The sequence below is a fragment of the Vidua macroura genome, chromosome 11 (genome assembly GCF_024509145.1).
Source record: "Vidua macroura isolate BioBank_ID:100142 chromosome 11, ASM2450914v1, whole genome shotgun sequence".
NCBI lineage: Eukaryota > Metazoa > Chordata > Aves > Passeriformes > Viduidae > Vidua > Vidua macroura.
In genome coordinates, this window is record NC_071581.1 from 212,408 (window position 1) to 232,273 (window position 19,866).

The following is a 19,866-nucleotide window of genomic DNA, read 5'->3' on the forward strand; positions in this document are numbered from 1 at the left end:
GTAATATGGTTCTTAAGAATAGCTTTCATTCTCTCCACATATCCAGAGCTTTGAGGGTGCCACGGGGTATGAAATCTCCAATTTATGTCTAATGCAACACATACAGAATGTTACATTTTTGAAGTAAAGTGTGTTCCCTTATCTGAGTCTATTCTTTCAATTAGCCCATATCTGGAAATGGTTTGTTTTAATAGCATCTTAGCCACTTTGGAGATAGTTGCAGTTGAGATAGGAAAGGCTTCTACCCAGTGGGTGAGGTGATCAACTGTTCCAAGAAGATATTTCCATCTCTGTATTTTGGGGAACTCAGTGTAATCTATTTGCATGTTTTGAAAGGGTCTAAGGGCTAGGGCTCTTCCCTCACTAGGGTGCTTTCTCATCACTTTATTTATCTTTTAACAAATTGAGCATTGCTCAGTCAGTGTTTGGCTACTGTATAGACTCCCTCACAGCAAAAAGTTCTTAAGAATTGATCACACTGAGTGCTTGAGCTCACCAGTGTATTCCTTGGTGTAGCTTAATTAAAATTTCTCTAGCAATTGCTTTATTCATTATCTGCCTCCCTTCCCTGCCCAGCTGTGACCAGAACTACAGCAAAGGGGAAGTGCCTACAGCCGAGGAAAGGCTGTGGTTTGGTATCTGGTTCTGTTTGTTGCTGCTGCCAGTGGTGGTGTTTATTTGCCTTGTTACACATGCTAGTAAAAAACTGCTACTCCGTTTCCCATATCATTGCCTGAAAGCCCCTTAATTTCAGTTATAATAATTTGGAGGGAAGAGGGTCTACATTCTCCATTCCAGAGAGGTCCCACAGATACCTGTCTTTGCAACCAAGACAATCTGACAATTAACAATTTATTGCCAATTGTTTAATTAACAATTAACGAACAATTGATTAACAACTAACAATTAGTTAATTAACTTAGGTAACTAAAAGGTAAGTGAGAGGTCTTCACTGGAGCTTGGAAGGGTAGCTGCAGAGGTCTCCGGTGAAGGGTGGGAGACCATCAGCAGCAGAAGAGACGATGTTGCCGGCTCCTGCCGGATGCTCCAGCTGACACAGATGCTGTCACTCAGGTGGTAGTTTCCCGTGCACCTGCTTCTCGGGTGTCTGGCCTTGCTCTGTCTGCCGTAACACAGACTCTTCAAGTTTACCAAGACTCTTCTCCTCCCGGGCTGTGCCTTTCAAAATCACCCGCACCCTCTTCTGAGTTGGCTTCAGGTTAGGAATCCTAGGAAGAAGGGGACTGGTATTAGCCTGACGAACATTCCCAGCCAGCCGCTTTTCTGTCTCCTTGCAGAGCACACAGTGTTGCATCCTCTCTCTGTGCAAGCAGTGAGCAGCAGATTGAACAACTGCACTCGCTGCATGGAGGCTGCAGAGGTGCAAGGACAGGAACATGACCAGTTAAGTGCCTGGGGACCAACTACAGCACACGAGGTTCCATGTAGAGAAGCAGGCCTTGCTTGTCCCAAAGGAAGCAGAGCTAGGGACTGGCTGGTCCCCAGATCTCTCGTTCCAGATTTTGCAACCCTCCAGGAGCTTAATGTTTCATACAGTGTCTTTTCCCAGTGTCTCCCTACCAAGGCCAGACGATGATCTTTTCGTGCTCATGTGGGTGTTTCTGCTGCCTTCTCTGGGGCTGCCTGGCTCCAGGCCCACCTCCCCATCCCAGTCAGAGGGACTGATGGGAGGGTGTTAGGGGACGAACCAGGCTGTGCTTGGTGATGCCCAGCAATAGGACGAGAGGCAATGGGCAGAACCTGATCAGGAAATTCCACCTGAACCTGAGGAAGAACTTCTTGCCTGTGCAGGTGCCAGCTTGACCAGAGAGGGTGTGGAGTGTCCTTCACTGGAATCATTCCAGAGCCCTCTGGACACAGCCCTGTGCTCTGGGATGACTCCACCTGAGCAGGGAAGTGGGACCAGTTGACCTACTGTGGTCCCTTCCACCCTGTCCCACCCTGTGATTCAGTGATACCCATCAGTAGCATGAGTTGGCAAAGATGTTTCCCACCTGCACAGCACGGTGGCCTTAAACTTCCCCACACACTTTGGGGAGAACTGCGCATGAAAGGTCTGCTTCTGGCCAGGAGCAAGGACGCCACAGGAGGGGTTGATGGAGAACAGTGGCACGTCATGGGTGAAATCTGGGAAGATTTCCAGGGAGGAACTGACAGGCTGCAGAGAGACATGCTTTTGCTTTGAGCGGTGTTTCTTCTTGGAAGGATCTGGCTGCTTGGGCTGCTGCTGCTGCTCAGAGGGCTGCTGCTGCTTGGAATCCTGCTGCTGCTGCTCGGAATCCCGCTGCTGCTGCTCCAATTCCTGCAGCAGCTGCAGCCTCAGTTCCTGCATCTCCTTATTCTGCCGCTGCCACTGCCACATCCAGTCCCAGCGCCACTGCCGGTCTCGCCGCTGCTGCCGCAATCTGGCTAACCGCAGCCTCCTGTCAGGCCGCCGCTGCCGCACTTTAGGAACTATCTTAGGAGGATGTTCCAGCTCCCACCAGTAACTACGCAGCAGCTTTCTGCGATGCTTTACAGTTTCATCGGAGAGGAACCGACCTGCAGGGAGGAAGAGGACACCTTTCAAAGACTTATGCTCCAGCAACTCTGCCTCCTGCTGCACGTAGATGGGAGAGCTGGGATGCACTTGGAGCAGCTCTGGCCAAGAACTTTATTCCAGCAGGAAATAGGGCGTCTGGAGCAGAGTCTCTGCCTGCAGCACACACTCCTGTGCCAAAGCTTTTAGACAGTGAGAGTTGCTTTTAGACAGTAACTTTGCATTTGCCCTGGAGTGAGGAACTGCACACAGACAGTGGCTGCAGGGCAGGTCACTAGTTAACACAACTGTTTTTCCCAGTCTCAGACTTCTCAAAGAGATGACCTGATGTCCCCCTTCCCAGTCCTGACCCAGCACGTGGCTCTCCCCAGATCCTGGGTCAGTCCTTTGCAGAGCAGAAGTGGCAGAGCAAGAACAGAAAAGGCTGAAAGGCAGAGAGGGACAAGGAGAAAACTCTGCAGCTGCAGCTGGGAAGATGCTGATGAAAGTGGACGTGTGGACAAGGATGAAAAAGCAATTCATGTTTTGGGGTGAAATGCCCTTACGCATCAGAGTGAATGAGAATGGCTTGTTCACTGGTTCTCTATCTGCGGCATAATCCCAGGAGTACTCCAGGGCTTCCTTCCCTGCGTTGTGAATTTTGAAACTGAAAAGCAAAAAGGAGGAATAAAAAAAAAAGGTCCAATAAATATAAAGCAAATAGTACAGTAACACTGTCTGAGGGACTCCTGGTACCACTTTCTGCTGAGGAGCATCTTCTTCCCCAGGCAACCCTGCCACGCTCAGACTGCTGTCCTGGGTGGCCCAAAACAGTATTTCCAAGTCTGGATGTTTAAGAGGAAAGGGCCAACATGGTGCCCAGGACACCGAAGCTAAGGGGCTTGCTCTGGACTTTAGGCCTTGGTTTGACTGCAAACTTATTCTTGAGCAGATGAGGACAGGTGACACGCAGTGAAAGCAAACCCATGGCTGTTCTCAGCAGAAAGGTATGGCAGCATTGAACCTCTCCTGAGCACCATCTCCTGCTTGGCTTTGCGTGCACATAAATGGGCCTGTGCTGCTTTGGGCTGGGGCAGAGTTCTGGGAAGCAGGCACTGGGCCAGCCCTGGGCAAAGGCAGCTCCTGCTCGCAGGGTCCTGCCTGGCCTCCAGCACTCACGTGGTTGTCCTTGTCTGGGAGGGCTGGGTATCCTTGAACTGAACCACCATCGTCTTCAGCTTCAACTGCTTGTGGGCAGCAACGGCACTGAGGTACACCTCGGCCTCCTGGCTGCTCTCCTCCACCACAGTGTGAGCCGGTTCTGGGTCTATCTCGACCACCTGCAAACAGAGAAGGGAGGAATCACTGAGCAGAGCCCAGAAGGTCTGGCTGAGAAGGGGATCTTCTGGCCTCCAAGATCAGCCTCATAGAGGGACTAGAAAGGACCATTCACTTTTACTTCCCTGGAAAGATGACAAAATTGGGACTGCTCTGCTACAGTACTTGTTTCTACCCAGTGATCAAAGCAGTCACTACCACAGCTGCTAATATCCCCATGGAGACTACAGCTGGTTTCCAGTCCCTGTACTTCAACCTTGTAGAGGGACTGACTCTTTTCCTGGTCCCCTATAAATCCAGCAGGTCTCAAAATTTGGTTTAAGTTCCCCTGCTGGAGCTCTGTAGATGGAGAACCCCAAGACTGAAGAGTTCTAGAAAGCACCTTTTTCTTCTTGTCTTAGGAGAAAGTGCTCTCCAGATGTCTTGTGTGGAGCAACAGCCACACTGCTGGGAGCTGGGGATGGGCATTTTGGGATGTGAAAGATCTCACTTGGAAAGTCTCCAACTGCAGACATTCTGATAGAAAAGAGGATGGTTTAAGAGGCCTTAAAATGGTCCAGAAACTCAGAAAGAGCCTTCACCCAAGATGAGTGTGCATGGCAATAGTGACAATAAAAGCAAGAGTCTCTGGAGATGATCCTTCTCCGGACTCCTCCATACTGTCATACCGTGCCTGGGCTACTCCATGATGAGACAGATATCCCACACAATACAGAGACCACAACCAAATTCTCTGGTATCCGGGCAGACAAAACTTGGAGTTCACCAGCATGTGCAGGAGAAGTGGATTTCTCTCCACTTTAAAAGAAGAGACAGAGTGCAGCAGACTTAACTCCTTGTTGGTGAGAAGGCACCAAATGAGATGAAGAAATTTCTGCCACCATAAAATGGGATAAAATCATAAAACATTGTCCCCCATTCAACATGGGCTGCAACACTTGTGCTTGTGGCACAGACTGATGGTTTGTGTGTGGCTGAAGGTCTCTTGTCAAAAGGCTTCCCCTTCTCGTGTGAGTGTGTCTGGTCACTGTGCATCCACCTCTCCCCTGGAATGCACTGCTGGTGAACCTCACAGCTGTCCAATGCCCAGAGGAAGCAGGAGCTGCTCAGCCAGCAGTGATGGTGTTATGGTGGTTATTTTTTTTTTTTTTTTTTGTAAAAGCTGGGTTGGCTTTTTTTGCCATTTTGCTTCTTACCTTCTCTATTTTAGGGAATTTGTCTCCCGGGTCTTTCCTGGTGGTACTCTTCCATGAGACAGTGCACTTTCGGTCATCCCAGTCAGGAACCTCCCTTTGTGGCAGCTCAAAGTTGATCTTGGTCACCTTACATTTCACAAGGTGCCTCCTGAAGGTGGCTGGGACATCTGATTTCAAAGTCACTGTGATGTCCTTGGCACAGCCAGGATGGAGGTGTCCCACCTAGGGAGAATCAGGGAGTCAAGAGCAAACTGGAAGCACTGCCAAAGGCAGGACTGACAGCACAAGGGACTGATGTGGTGAGCAGCTGTGCCAGGAATCTGCACCTCAGAGTGGATTTATGTGAAGTTTGATAGACAAAAGTATGACCAGAAGGTGCCACCTCCCATAACATGAAGCCTTTTCTGCAAGGCTGGTAGCCTTGGCCCAGCCAAGCCAGTGACTGCCTCTCCTACATGGCACTGGAATGGGCTATCAGTGGTACGTGAGGACTCCCTGCCAGCTCCTGGGAACAGCAGGGCAGGGCTTGAGCAATGGGAAAAGGCAGAGCAGTCCACGCTCACCTTGGGGGAGAACTGGAATGGGGCGTCTGCCTCCCACTCAAAGCGCATGACCTTCCTACGGGTGTGGTTGGTGATGGTGAAGGTCCTGCTGCAGCGCTTCCCGACAAGACAGTCCCCAAACTGGAGGTGATTCATTCTGACAGCTGTTAAGGAGGAGAGCAAGGGATCTCAGCATGCAGGGAGCTCCACCTGCCCCCTTCACGTGAACAGACCCCTGCATGTTCAATACTTCCTCCCAGAGGGAGGAAGGCTTGGAGCAAGGAAGTTCCCCAGGCAGTTCCCCATCCCACCACCTTCAGGAAAACATCCTGACACATCCCTAAGCCTGCGACGTGCAGCACAGCACACACTGCTCTGCATGCATGGCTGCCATGCCCACAGGACACCAAGTCCCGTGGGTGACAGCCCAGGCCTGGCTAGAGGGAGGACACACATGAGCAGACATTTTCCTCTTCCTTGCTCCACCTTGGCAGCTTCTCCTCTCTTACCATCAATGATGTCTTTCTTCAGACTGCTCTCAGCATTCCTCTCCATTGTGTCTTCCTCTAGGCCATCGAGGGTGAATTCATCCTTGTGGCCTTCACCCACCAGCTCTACTAGGGTTTTGTTAGAGCACATGTCCCCCATGAAGAGACAAATCTCCCCTTCCAGACGTTGAGCCCACGTGGGTTTGAAAATGACATCAAACTCTGTCGATTGCCCGCAATGCAGAAGGAAGAAAGGCTTCTTCGGGGGCTTGCTCTCTACACAGCAATGGAAATCAGAGTTAAGTGATACAGCTGTACAGAGGAAATAGTTCCATAGGATATATGAGGAATAAGAGGTTGAAACCAGATGCCTTCTAAGCACAGGTTCTATCCCCAGTGGTTCCAGACCCTCTTCCTATGTTCACAAGACTGCCACCTCCAGACACATCACCACTTAAGCAGCTTAACCGCAGGCTGATGCCCAGCCCTCATTCCATCTGCTTCCAGCCAGCTCCAGCCATATGCAAAGCTGAGCCAAAGAGTGCTTTTGGCTTCTGCTGGCTGTGTGCTCAAGGGCTGTGTCTGTTCAGGCTGGTACCTTCCCACTTGCAGCAAATACTTCAGAGGGTCCACTGAGGTACTGACAGTCCCCCACAACTCAACCCACCATGTCTAGAAGAACAGAAGACTTCCTACAACTGGCTAGGAGGAAACCCTGCAAGAAAAGCCCCAAGAAAAGCTTGGGGGACAGAGAGCCCGAGGAACGACACTGTGCCTAACATCTGGCTGCTGCTCAGAGAAGCCAAGAGCAGGGCACACGTTTTCCCTCCGTGCATGATCACACTTCATGGTTAATGAACTTACCGTTTCCAACGGAGTCCTCTTCCACATCTTCAGTGTGGAATATCCTGAGTGTGGAGGCCCTGCCTTTCAAGAAGAACGCTCCATGCTTATCCTCCAGGTGTAACATAATCTGAGAAAAGGGAACCCAGAGCACAACGATACTGGTGAGTACAGGATGGCACAGGGACTGACACCGCAGTGCTGCTGGTCCCGCATGGGAACCCAGCACCTCTCCCACTACAAACAGCACTTAGCACAAAAGTTAAGTCAAACCAGCCTAGAAAAAAGGGTGTTCAGAGGCATCTGGATAGAACTGACACAGAACCAAACAGGACAGAAAGTAATGAGCAGAAGGTAATGAAACCACATCTAAGTCTACTTAAAATGTAGTGAACTGGGAAATCACACGTGTCCATGAGAACAAAAGGTGACCTGAGATACATATATATATATATATGTATGTATATATATATATATATATATATATATATATCTCAAATACTTCCACCATCTTTCTTGTGTTCAACTTAAAGAAGAAAGACTGGATGGAAAATTTCCAAGAACTCCCTTCTTGGAGAACAGATGTCAGTCACTTGCTTAAAAAGAATTTCTGACACCTCTTCCCAGGTCTGCCATGTTTTCTGGGACCCGTCCCCTGTGCCACAAGCACTTGTTCCCAAACCAGGCCATCCCTTGAGCAGGTCCTCCTCACCTTGACAGGTATGCTGCCGTTGTTACGGATGACCAGGGGCAGCGTCTCTGAATCCCCCAGCCGGAGCCTCTTGAAGCGCAGCACGGCGTTTCCCCTCTCGCTGCGAGCACTCGGGCACACGACTGTCAGCTGCGGCTCGTGCCCCCTCCCGCTGATGGTGAAGGTCAGGGTTTGGGGTTTGATTTTCACAGAGCTGCAGGAGAGGCACAGAAACAATTTCAGCTGGCACTAACCCATTTCTCACTGGGCACGCAAAGCAGCAAGGGCCAGAGTGTTTTCCCTGCCTGGTGCCCCTGTACCCCACAACACAGCCCCCCCACCAGCCTCTTCCCAATCCACTCAGGGCCATTTGCAAGAGGAATCTGCTCCAAAGAGCCAGAGCCTTCCACAATAACAGTTAAAAATAATTTCACTTAATTAAATCATGCACTACAGCAGGTAAATGAGGCACCAGATGAGATATGGCAAATCCCCTGGCTGCAGTGAGATGAGACTTATGCAACAAGCAAAAGCACAGCATGAAAGCAAGAAGGCAAAAATACATCATCGTCACCATCAGTAAAGATCATTTCCAAGAACAGTAAAAAAGCAATTGCTTATTAGCAGTTAGACTTTTCTTGTTCCAATTCAGCCACTAAAGGGTTGAGGAAGGGCAAGTCAAAGCCCCAGTACACAGGTCCCAGGGCAGAGGAACTAGGCTCCTCTTTCATACCAGCTCCAATCACTAAACAACAGCTTAATGAATGCCAGGTAATCACAGAGGATCATCTCATTTTACAGAAACAAAGAGGAAATTGTCACTGCTGACTTGCTGGTACAGAAACTGCTTCATCTAAGCTTTTGTCCTTGGAAACCCCCAGCTCAGCTGCAGCACATCTCAGTAACTTCTGGTTGCCCACCTAATATTTGCCTGTCTTTGTAATTCCTCATACAGGCTAAACCATCAGCCTATTTTTTCTTTTCTAAGAGTTACTGCCTCCCAGATCATCTCATGCCAAGTACTCTGCCTAAGGCTACTGAAAGCATTAATGCTAACAAGAGGTCTGTTCCTTCCCAGGGGAGAGGCAGCTATCAGTGAGGCCTCCCCCAATATTTCATAGGGTCAGTTACCCTTTTGGGATGACAAGGGAAGCCGTGAATGTGCAGTTGTAGTTCTGCTCATCTGGCGGGGTGAAGGTCACCGTAGCAACGGCATAGGATGAGCCAGGAACGGACATCTTGACTGGATCCAAATTGAAAATGTTTTTGATAGTGATTTGTTCCTTGGGGGAACCCAGAGAGCAATGTTAGGAGAAAACACCTTTCAACATGACACAGTTTTGTACATAAATGCATTACTGAGAACAGCCCAGGACAGTGTGTCTTCCTGCTTCCCTGGGCAGGCTCTCTCCCTCCCAGGGAATGCTGCACTGTGTGTTTTGAGCGCTGGCAGCTGCCCCAGCCTATATGGGAGATGGGCACTGCATGGAAGACCCTGCAAATAACCTAGAACTGGCCTTCAAGGAGGAGGAAAAGCCAGGGAGCCTGAGGAAATGCTCTGCTTTAGCCCTGGCATGTCAGTTCATAACATCCCCTCTCTGCGTGTGCTTCCAAGAGAGGTTCAGAAGGATTCCATTCTCCCACTGAAGACCCAGAGGTGTGAGCCAAAGCCTTGCCCGAGACATGCAGAATTCCACACAACTGTTTCCCTGGCTCTGCTGCTCTCCCCTGCAGTTTGACCTGCACTGAGCTAGCCTAGTCTGGGCCACAGGAAGCAATCTGGAAGCATCTGGAGACCAAAACAGGCTCTCACACGGCCCTTAGAGGGTAACCACCACCTTGGCCTCCTGTCCTTACCTTTCCAGGCAGGGGTGTGATGGAGAGGACCACGTCACATGGCAGACTGCTCGCACTATAGATACTGAAATGAGCTACAGCCTCTTGCCCAACCAGAACATTGTTGAAGATGAATCTGTTCTCATCTCTGACAAACAGGCCCCTGCCTTTCACCGACTGCATCTTGTGTTTGAGGTCGGTGCTGCTGCAGATCGGGTACTCCTTGAAGATTAACGTGACATCCTCAATGAGTCCTGTGGACACACCGGAGGGATGAGCATGGAGAAGCCTCCCTGATGGGTTTATCTGGGCCCTGCTGGCCTCTCAGAAGGCTTGATAAGCCCTTTCTGCCCGGGTGACTGCTAAACCCAGCCTTGGGTGGGGGAGCTGGCTGTGAGGATGGAGCTCAGCCTTAGAGAGCATTGCTTTCTTTTTATCCTTCCATGCATCCCTCTCAGCCTGGGAGGGATGAGTCCAGTGGTGGACTTGAAGAGGGCTGGAACCTCTGAGGATTTTAAGGTGGGACACCAAGGCTAGCGTGCCTCTCTATCCAAGCAGCAAGTGTAGGTGCTGATCAGCAGCAGGTGTGACCAAGGGAACTGTGGGCAGTAGGTACCTGGGACGCAGGACTTGGCAATCAAGGTAAAGGGAATGCCGAGGGGATTGTCCTTGGGGTCTCTGCCCAGGATGTCAATGTAGAGCTGCTCCTCACATGTCCCCTCCTGCTCTGCGAGGCATTCCACTGTGATCTTCTGCTGGCCCCGGGGACGGATGGAGCCGGAGCAGGGGGACACCGTGAACATGCCAAGATTGAGGTGACCCTGCAGAAAAAGTTCCAGGAGAAGCTGATGGCTAATAGCTGTGCCTCGAGCACCCCAGCAAAGAGAATGTCCTGCCTTGGCCTCCAGCTGGGCCCAAGCACCCAGTCCCAGGGCAGGGAAGGATGAATCCATGGCCCAAAGGCAGCCCCAGGCTGAGAGCAACAAGCCAAGAGGAGCTGCAAATCTGTCCCAAGTGGCAGAGAGAAAGGAGTTTGAGTGTAAAGAATGAAGGTGGCAGCTCTGATCCTTCAATCTCCATAGGTAACACAGGAGAGCAGAAATAGCGGTGAGAAATGACGGGAGAGAGGGAGGGGACTGGGAAGAAGAAAAAGCAATGTTGTCTGAGCTCTGTGGACTGGGAGTTCAGTGGGGGATGTTTTTGCTTCTGTGGTGTTCACAGACCTATGCTGGCTCGCAGCTACCAAACACAGGACCTGCTCCCCTCTGTTGACCCCACAACTCCAGGTCAAGAGCCAGAGAACAGGACTGCCAGGGGGACTGAGCAGACACTGGACTCCATCCTGCAGACCACATCCCACCCTATGGTGATGAGCCCCCAGCCTGGGCACAGCAGCATCTTCTCATATCCCCTGCAGCAGCACTGCTGGGGAGCAGGAGTCACTCACCTGTGTCAAGGAGCTTGATTTCTTTGCTGAGTGCTTTGTAGGCAATGGAGCAGATTCCCCTTGCTTTGAACTGAGAGGAGAAAGCAGAGGTATGTGTCATGCTGAGCGCCCCTGCCTTTCTCTGAGGCCAAAGCTGGCCTTCCTCCTCACAGAGGAAAGCCTTTGTGCTCCTGATGGCTCCCAGAGAGCAGCCTGCAGCTCCCATTGCTGGACCGAGCAGCTCTATCACCAGCTTCATACTACACATGCGGATACCGAGGCCTTTTTCTGCCCCCTCTCCCCAAGCCAGGGATGCAAATGGACGATAGCCCAGGTCTCGTGGCTGCCTGCCACATACCAGCCATGGGGGGGTTGTGCCTCCTCAGACAGAAAGGGTGGTGCAGGGCTTCTCGTACCTTTTGCTTTCCAATGCAGATGCCTCCTTGGGTGCTCGGTGGATGCGGAATTTGAAGCCGAGCATGCCTTTGTTCTCCAGCACGACAGTCTGGGTCTCCTTGGTGCCCTTGATCACGGCACCGAAGTCGATGGGTGAGGCAGGCTCAATGCTGTACTTGCTGTACTCAGCTTTTGCTGACACCATCACTGGGATGTTGGTGACAACCTGGCCTCCTTCACCTGAGCTGGCATCTATCACCTGTGTCCACAGGAAGGGTGGTAAAGAAAGCAAAGAGGCCAGCCTCTACCCCAGTCCCCAGCCTCCACCCCAGGCCTCCAGTGTAGCCCTCCCGGTTTAAGCACCTCCTCCAGAATCAGATTCTCAGCTCCACTTAGGAAGCCTCCCAAATGGTTTTGAAAGACTTTGTGTAAGCAGGAGAGAGGATTCTCCAGTTAAAGGTGTCCGTTAGACACCTGTCCTGTTTATGCTCCCAAAACACCGTGTGATAACACAGCCTGGCCCAGGCAGCTCACCTGGCAATACAGGATGGGCTTGTTCTTGAGAAGGATTTCACTTGTGGGGTGGAAGAGTATCTCAATATTCACACCAGGCTGGGAGGCAGTCAGCATGCCTGACTGAGGCTCAACAGTGAAGTAGGATGCCATGTTTTGCATCCCGGGACCTGCACCCTTCAGCGTGAAACTGGGGAGAAAGAGAAGGAATGGAGATCTCTGCAGTTAAAAATATAGGTGCCACCAGCACAGCCAGGACTTTGCATAGGACCAGAAAAAAAAGGGAGAATCCAGCTCTGCTCAGGGAATCCTGGATCTTGACAGAGAGTGCAGACAATCACAATGTTACTGCAAGAAACCTTGACATGGAATTTTTTCATTCACTTCTTTACAGAGTCTCAGAAAGATAAAGGAGGTGACCATCCAAGAAAGTCAGTGCAGCTGAGCTGTGAAGAACTGCTGGTTTGGGGCTGGATTCTCTGGTAGAATAATTGAGATTAGAGAGCCCAGGTTTTGTATTTACCATGAGGTTGCCAGCATGGAAACATATTCTAGCCATTGACAGAGGGAGAATGCAGGCCTGGGAACCCAAGGAAATGCTCACTACCAGGCAGCTGGACTCACCTGTACTCAATGTTGTATACCCCTTTGTTCTTTAGACTCAGGACTTTCTTCACATTATCCAGGACATTAATGGTTCCAAATTCCAAGCTTCCATCTGAACCTGCAGAAAAGCCACAGAGCGAGGTCAAACACGGTATTTGTGAGCTGCTGCAGAATACAACAGGCCACAAGCTACATGGAGGTCTCGGCACAAAACCCTTTCCAGCAAGTTTCCATTCTTGGAAGTGTTTTCCAGCTACTTGTCTGCCCTTTCTCTTCTCACTCAAAATATCTGCAGGCTTAGTAGCTAAGGAGCTCGGCTCCCATTTCCTCGCTTCCAAGCACAAATCCAATTACTTTATATGCTGTGCTGAGCCTGTGGGCGTTGCCAACTGCCTGTTCACATCACTGTTATTTCAAAGCCCCCAAATCCAATCTGCACATGAAGCTGCACACTTCAAAGTTCAGAGGGGAGAGACTTAAGGCTGTCAGTTCCCTGACAATGCTTTATTTCATGCAGGTTGCAGGGTACGTGCTTTGTGGCATGTATCCATGCCATCCTTGTATCCCATCCCATCCCATCCCATCCCATCCCATCCCATCCCAGTGCTTTGGTCGCCCACCTCCCAAGGTAATGCAGTGCACCTGGACTGCTTTGTTTGGGAGGCATCCACTGACCTTTGGGCATGTCAATGCTCAGAGAAACCTCATAGACCTTTGCAGAGATTTTGATGTTTTCAGCCTGAACAATCCCCAGGACATTTTCTGTATCTGAAACCTGAGGCAGCAAGAAACAAACACTGTTCAGATTATTCTTTTGGTAGGCAGCCTGAAAGTCCTTGTCTCTGCTGGCTGCTTCCCCTGTGGCCTCCCTGGCTTCACAAGCGTTGGCGGACTCCCAAGCTTTGCTAACCCGTTCCTCTCATGGGCTGCCCCAGTGGGATTCTCCTGCAGTAAAAAACCCTATCAGCCCAACTCTGCACTCCTACAGCAGGGAATGCTGCTGCTAAAGCATCCTTGGGAGGCACAGGGGTGTAAGAACAAGCACAAGAAGTGTGAGGTGTCTCAGAGCAGGTGGCATTGACAACCCTCTCTAATCACCTAGCCCCCTCTCTGAAATGCAGTCCCTAAACCATGGGGAACAAAATCCCACAGGGAGAGTTTGTTGCACTATGCAAGAGCTTCAGACAAAGTCCAGGAGGAATGTCGAGATCACGCTGCAGTCTGTACAACCAGACAACAACCTTCAACCATTCACAGGGACAAGGTGGTTGTGGTACAGGCTCAGGATGCAGTGTCTGGTTATCTGGGGGGATGTGGATGCACTGCACGTTCTGGCAAACGCTGTGCAGAGGCAGAAGTTGGGGTCACAGCACCCTTGTGTCTGTCAGGTGCAGCTCTTCCTGACCCTGTCCCTAGGAGCACACGGCTGCTCACAGTCCCTCTCACCTCTAGTCGGAGGGTCTTCTTAACGCTGCCAATCTGCCTGGCCTTGAAATGCACTGCCACTTCAAACTCTGAGCGGGGATCAATGGTGCCTTTATCTTGGGACAAGGAGAAGTCCTCAGCAAGGTCATCCAGCCCGCTGAGCTGCCAGGCCATGGGCAGCAGGTTGTCGTTTCTCAGGACCAAGGTCCTGCTGTCAGTCCTGCAGAGACAGGAAGGCACTTGGCATCAGCTGCTGGATGCTCACACCAGCCTCGCCACTGAATGCAACTTGGAGCAGCTCCATCCGTGCCCTGGAAACCAGAGTCAAACGTTTTCTCTTTGTCACAAGTTCTGGAGTGCTTGTGGGATGACTGACCTGTGCAGAAGCAGCTTGCCAAAAGACAGCGCCAGGGGGCTGACCTCCAGCTTCACGTGCACCCCATGGCAGCACAGGCTGAAGACCACTGGGTCCGGGTTCTTCCCAATGCTGCAGAAGAGTTTGTCTTCCAGGAAGCCAGGGGAAGTGGGGTATGCCCAAATGGTCAGCTCCTGGACCCAACCCCACAGGAAGAAATCAAAGAGCTCTAGGTGTGAGCAGGAGGAGCAGCCCTTGGGCACTTCCACGGTGCCTGCCCTGCCTGCCCTTCTCCTACCTGCTTCTCCTTTGGTTTCAGTGCCATGCTGGGAGGGTCCAAAAGGAACGTCTCTGCTTTCCCATCATTCTCAAAGGAGAACTGGACCTCTACGTCCATGGGGGAGTTGTTGAGGATGGTTATATTCTCCGAGTTGCCGGGACAGTTCTGGGCCTTGTACCTGTCCAGAAAAGGGGAAAAGGCTGCAGAGCAGACTGTTGCCTTTGCCACACACCGAGGAGAGCACCCTGTGCACCCGAGGAAGTGGTGCTGGAAGACCCTGCTCTAACAAACAAGGGAGGGAAATGGATCCCAGTCAGGGGCATGGGCGTGTGCTCATCCGTGCTTTACTCTGATGCCTTCCCCTGGACTTGGCGCCTCCAGCCCAGAAGTCTGATGATGCTCAGGCCACTTCAAGAGTTTTTAATACAACGTAAATTCAAAGGTGCCTAGAAAAATAACAGTACACCAGGCACATGAGTTCTTTTCCCTTCTTCCTTGGGGTGCCTTCCCTGCAGGGTATAAAGAAAGGCTTTTGGAAAAAGAGTTTAGCTAATCTCTTTCATAAAAGTCATGAAACTGCTTTGGATTTCATGGGTTAGCTCAAAGTCTGAGAAAGAAATATAAAGCATCAATTCCCAAGAGGAATGCAAAAAGATAACAAATGACCCTTCTCTCAGGTGTGGAAATGACTTTGGAGTGCAAGGGTTAAAGAGGCAAACAGAAATCCCAGACCATCCATCAACCTGGCTAAAGATTGTCTGTTTTCTTAAACTATTTCAATTTCATTTCCTTGGGGTGTCAAAGTAGACCTAGCCCTCCAGAACTCCCATGGAGACAAGAACTTAATGTGAATTTTTTTTTTTTTTTTTAAAGCGACAGTAAAAGTAGAAGTACACAATAGCTTCAATGGCAACGTGTTTAGGCAGACTTTATCCAGCAGTGAGGATGCAATGTCATTACAGGAAAATTTAATTCTTGCTGTACGTTCCCCCCCGACACCCACTGGCAGGTCAACCATAAAATCTTATTAATAATTACAGATTAATGAAAGGTTTACAAAACCATCTACAGAATAATTGCTCGATCAGGCTACCTGCAGAGCTCAAAGCACTTCAAAAACCCCGCTAAAGTTCATTTCCTATGGGTTGAAGCTGACATGTGGGGGGACACAACAGTTGTCCCCCAAGTCACCTTTGGACTGGCAGCAGCATGCGGCTCTGGCCACCAAGGCGGCCACCAAGGCACCCACTGGGCAGGCAGAGCAGCTCCGCCAAGGCTCATTTGCCTATATCTGCTTAGGTTCACACATCTGTGGTCCTTCAAACCCATGTGTCTCCCAGGACTCTGCCGGGGACTGCCCTGGGTTGTGCCACCAGGACAGCCTGTCTCTCCAGGTGTGCCCAGAAAAGTACAAGGCCCAGCAGGGAGCACATACCAGTCTCTTGATTTCCCACACAGCAGCGGCCCAAAGTGGAATTGCTTTGTGCTCTCAACATATTCCTTGAAGATGATTTCATCTTCCTCCATGGTCTCCCTCCACTATGGAAACACCACCCTGGGCAGGAAAGTGGGGAAGGAGGAGCTATGAGATGCTCCAAGCAGGAAATGTAGTCAGAAAGCCATAACCCTTCCTGCAGGCTGAGGTACCATCTGCCTTCCCAGCTCCCAGCACAGTCGGAGGTGCTGGGTGACCTCAGGCAGCACGATCTGCCCAGGCCAGAAGCCCCAAGGGGCAGCCCTGGCTGTGGTTCAGGGGCAGCTGTGGTATGGGAGGCTGCCAGGGGCCAGCCTTACCGTGGGTTCTGGCTGATGCTGGGGTACAGGCCGGTGCCACGGCAGGGCAGCTCGTACTGGCGCTTTGTCTGCACGAGCTCAAACCTCAGTGTCTGCTCAAACTTCCCTGGCTTTTTGGCGGAGAAGTGGTGTGGGAGGGGTCCCCGCTCTCCCTTGGGAGGCGGCTTCAGTGTAGAGAAGTTGTCAATTACCTGTTGCTCCCCTCCCCAGTGGAAACTGCCCATCAAAGTCTAACACATTCCCCGGTTCTGGAAAGTTCCCTTGTTCTGTTAACCCCATTGGACCCTGTTGACATGCCACTCCTCTCCTGTAACCCGACTGGTTCGTTGTATGTCACCCCATCCCGTCTCCTCCCCTTTACCCGTTACCCACTGGTTGATCTGTACCCTAGCCACTCCTATCCCTCTGCCCTTATATGCTCTGTCCCGCCTTTGTTCTGGGCTCCTGGAGCCAGTTCCCTCCGAGAGTGCTTGTGTTCCCTGCCTTCTCCTCCTGTTCCTGATCCTTTCCCGCAATAAAGCCTCTTGGATCCTACTGCTCGGGAGACGTCTCGTCACTCTCTGGTGGAGTTATCCGGGTTTCACCTACCCCTCCCTGCGGACCGGTCAGCCGCGGATCACTCCCCGGACTGGCTGAGAACCCAGGGAGTCCCCGGAGCCACTTTTTATTACAATTGGCGCCCCAAACACGGTGATTGCTGCCCCGGTCCCCGAAGAGCGTCTCCTCGCCGTGTGTGGATCTGTGACCCTGCGCTGCAGGATTGCAAGCGCCGTTTGCCGCCAATCCCAGGAGCAGCTGTTCTTCTGTTTTAAGAAGACCCCTTTCTCCTGGACCTGCTGACAAGTCGTGGATATCCGATCCTGCAGCTTCGGGGGAAGCTCTAGATTCCACGACACCAGCAGAACTCCACCACCCCACCTCAGCTTTTCCTTTCGCCACATCCTGGTTTTGGTGAGTCTCGCTGCTCGAATAGAGCAGCTGACGCAGGCCCTTCTCTTTTTCTTTTCTCCTTTGCTTTGGTGGGGATTCTCCTCTGCAGTGCGGAGATGGGCAACCGCCTCTCCCCTGCAAGATGAGACTTTTACACCCAAGTTAAGGCTACCCTGTGATTGGGGAATGTTTCTTTCAACAAAAGGATTCTTAAGTCTTTTGCTAATTTCATTTTTGATCATTTTCCAGACGCCTCTACTGAGGACGTCTTTTCTGTCTTATTCTGGGGAAAAGTTGGGCGTTATATTTATGATCTTCAAGTTTCTGGGAATTTTAAGGTTGGGAGGTTCTTTCCTATTTATGATGTTATTTTTAATTTAGTTAAAACAAAAGGGGAAAATTCGGGCCCCAGTTTTTCTACCCCTCATTCCGCCCCCCTCGCTCCTAACCCCATTTCCCCTAAGGGTGGATCGGGAGATAGATCCTGCCAAAATGAGGCACAGGGCTGCTACCGTCTCCCTGCTGCCTCCCGTTCCACCCTGTCCTTCTCTTGTGCTGGGACTGGCCACCCCAGCAAGAGCCCTATCCATTCCCACGATCCACATGTCCCCAATCCCAGTTTTACTCCCAGTTCCAGTTCTGTTCTAACATCACTTCAAAATGGCGGCAGCCTCGTGGCCAATTGCCTTAAACCACAAAATGGCGCCTCCTCCTCCTCCTCAACCCCTCCGGTTCCCGCCACTTTAACATCTCTGCCCCCTCCGTCGGTTGCCGCCCCTGCGTCGGGTCCCGCCCTTCCAGCTGCGTCGATCTCGGTGACATCGGGACCCTCCCATCCTGCCCCCCTAGCCACACCCCTGGGCGGGCCCCTGGTGGGTGGGACAGGCCTACTGGAAGGCCACACCCCAGTGGGTGGGTCAGGCCACGCCCCCTCTCCTGCCACTTCCGGTTCCCACACCACCGGAACCGGAAGTAGGCCTTGCCGGAAGCAGGCCATCTTGGCCTGCAGGGTCTCCCGTAACCAGGACCCACTGGCAAGGGAGAGGCTTCGCGCCCTAGCCCGTCCTGCCTCATCCTCGGAAGAGGATGAGGATGAGGACAGTGACAACCCCCGGCCAACAACCAAGGCAGGGGAGGGCTGGGCCCAGATAAGGGCCAAGGCCATCAGGGATGGGGACCTAGATCTCGCCAGGGATCTAGGCCCAATCGCGGCACCGGTCAAGCTCAAGAGGGGGAAGGAACCGCGGTGGGAGCAACTGCCATACGCGGAGGTGAAGGAGTTGAGGAAGGCAGCCAAGGACTATTGGAGAAATTCCCCTTTCTTCAAAAACGTATTAGACCTAACTTTCACCGGACATACCCTGGTACAGCATGACCTTCGCTACATAGCGAAGGCTCTGCTGTCTCCCACAGAATTTCTTCTGTGGGAAATCCATTGGAAAAAGCTAATAAAGCCCATCTTAACAAAATATGACCTTAAGGAGGTGTTGGGAGATGGCACTGAGGGCCTGGAGGCGCTGGCAGGGGAAGGGGAATTTAGTAAGCCGGAAGACCAGATCCTCCTTCCCGATAACTTGCTAGCTGACATCCGAGACGCCGGGAAGGAGGCCCTACTAAAAATCCCCGACGGAACCACCCCCCTCCAGAACTTTTCATCCATCCTCCAAGGCCCTGACGAGACTTTTATTAAGTTCATAGACTGGCTAAAGGAGGCTATAGACTGGCAGATCGAGAACGTCAAGGCCAGGGAAGAACTGCTGCGCAAGATGGCCTTGACCAACGCCAACCCGGAGACAAAGAAGATCCTGCGAGCTCTCCCCCAGGATCCAGAGCCGACCATCGCCAAGATGGTCTAGGCGTGCACCAAAGCGGCATCAATGGAGCAGACTGTGGCGTTCGCGGTGAGCAAAGGGGTGGGGGAGGCGATGGTGGACCTAACGAACGCGCGTTGCTTCGGCTGCGGTCAGTTGGGCCACATACAAGCCAATTGCCCACACTGGCCGCCAGAGAGGTCATACCATGCGTACAACCCCTCCCTGAGGCCGCCTTATCAGAATCCACGTTTTCATCGGCCGGGAAACGGGAGGCGGAGCGCGCTGAGGGGCCGCGCTACGACATCAAATGGCCCGTCCCAGCTCCCTGTGCTGCCATCGCTCCCGGAGAACCACTGCCCCAGCGGCACATTTCTCCGGACGTCCGCAGCCAGGAGGACGGGCTCCGGCTCCTCAGACGGACTAAACAACTGAACAGTGCCCGCCGCCAAGTCCTCCGGAGTTCCATCCACATCATGTTTCCGGATGAGGACTTGGTCCGTGTCCCGGTGGGATTCCTGCCGCCGCCATACCGCGACCACCCTGTCACAGTGTTGTTCATCGGAGACTCCATCAGCACGCCGGACGACCTCACCATCATCCCGGAGGTCGTCTACTTTGAGCCGGGGGCAGAGCTCAACGTCTCCGTGGTTTGCCATCATCCTCCGTTCTCTCTGCCAAAAGGGTCTCCTTTAGCCCTGTGCTACATTTTGCACAGCCACCAAGAAGAAGACGACCACGACTTTTCACCGGACTTTCCATTTCAACAAGACCCTTCTGCTTTTTTAATACAGAGCGTTACTAAACAGAGACCCATTATTAAGACCTCATTTATTTTTCAGGGGAAAAACATCTCC

At 51.8% G+C, this 19,866-nt stretch overlaps 1 pseudogene; it reads right to left on the reverse strand.

Annotated features, from left to right (window-relative positions):
- Positions 1 to 850: 850 nt before the first annotated feature.
- The window catches only part of LOC128812976 (hydrocephalus-inducing protein-like), a 79,041-nt pseudogene continuing 60,025 nt past the window's right edge, over positions 851 to 19,866 (reverse strand).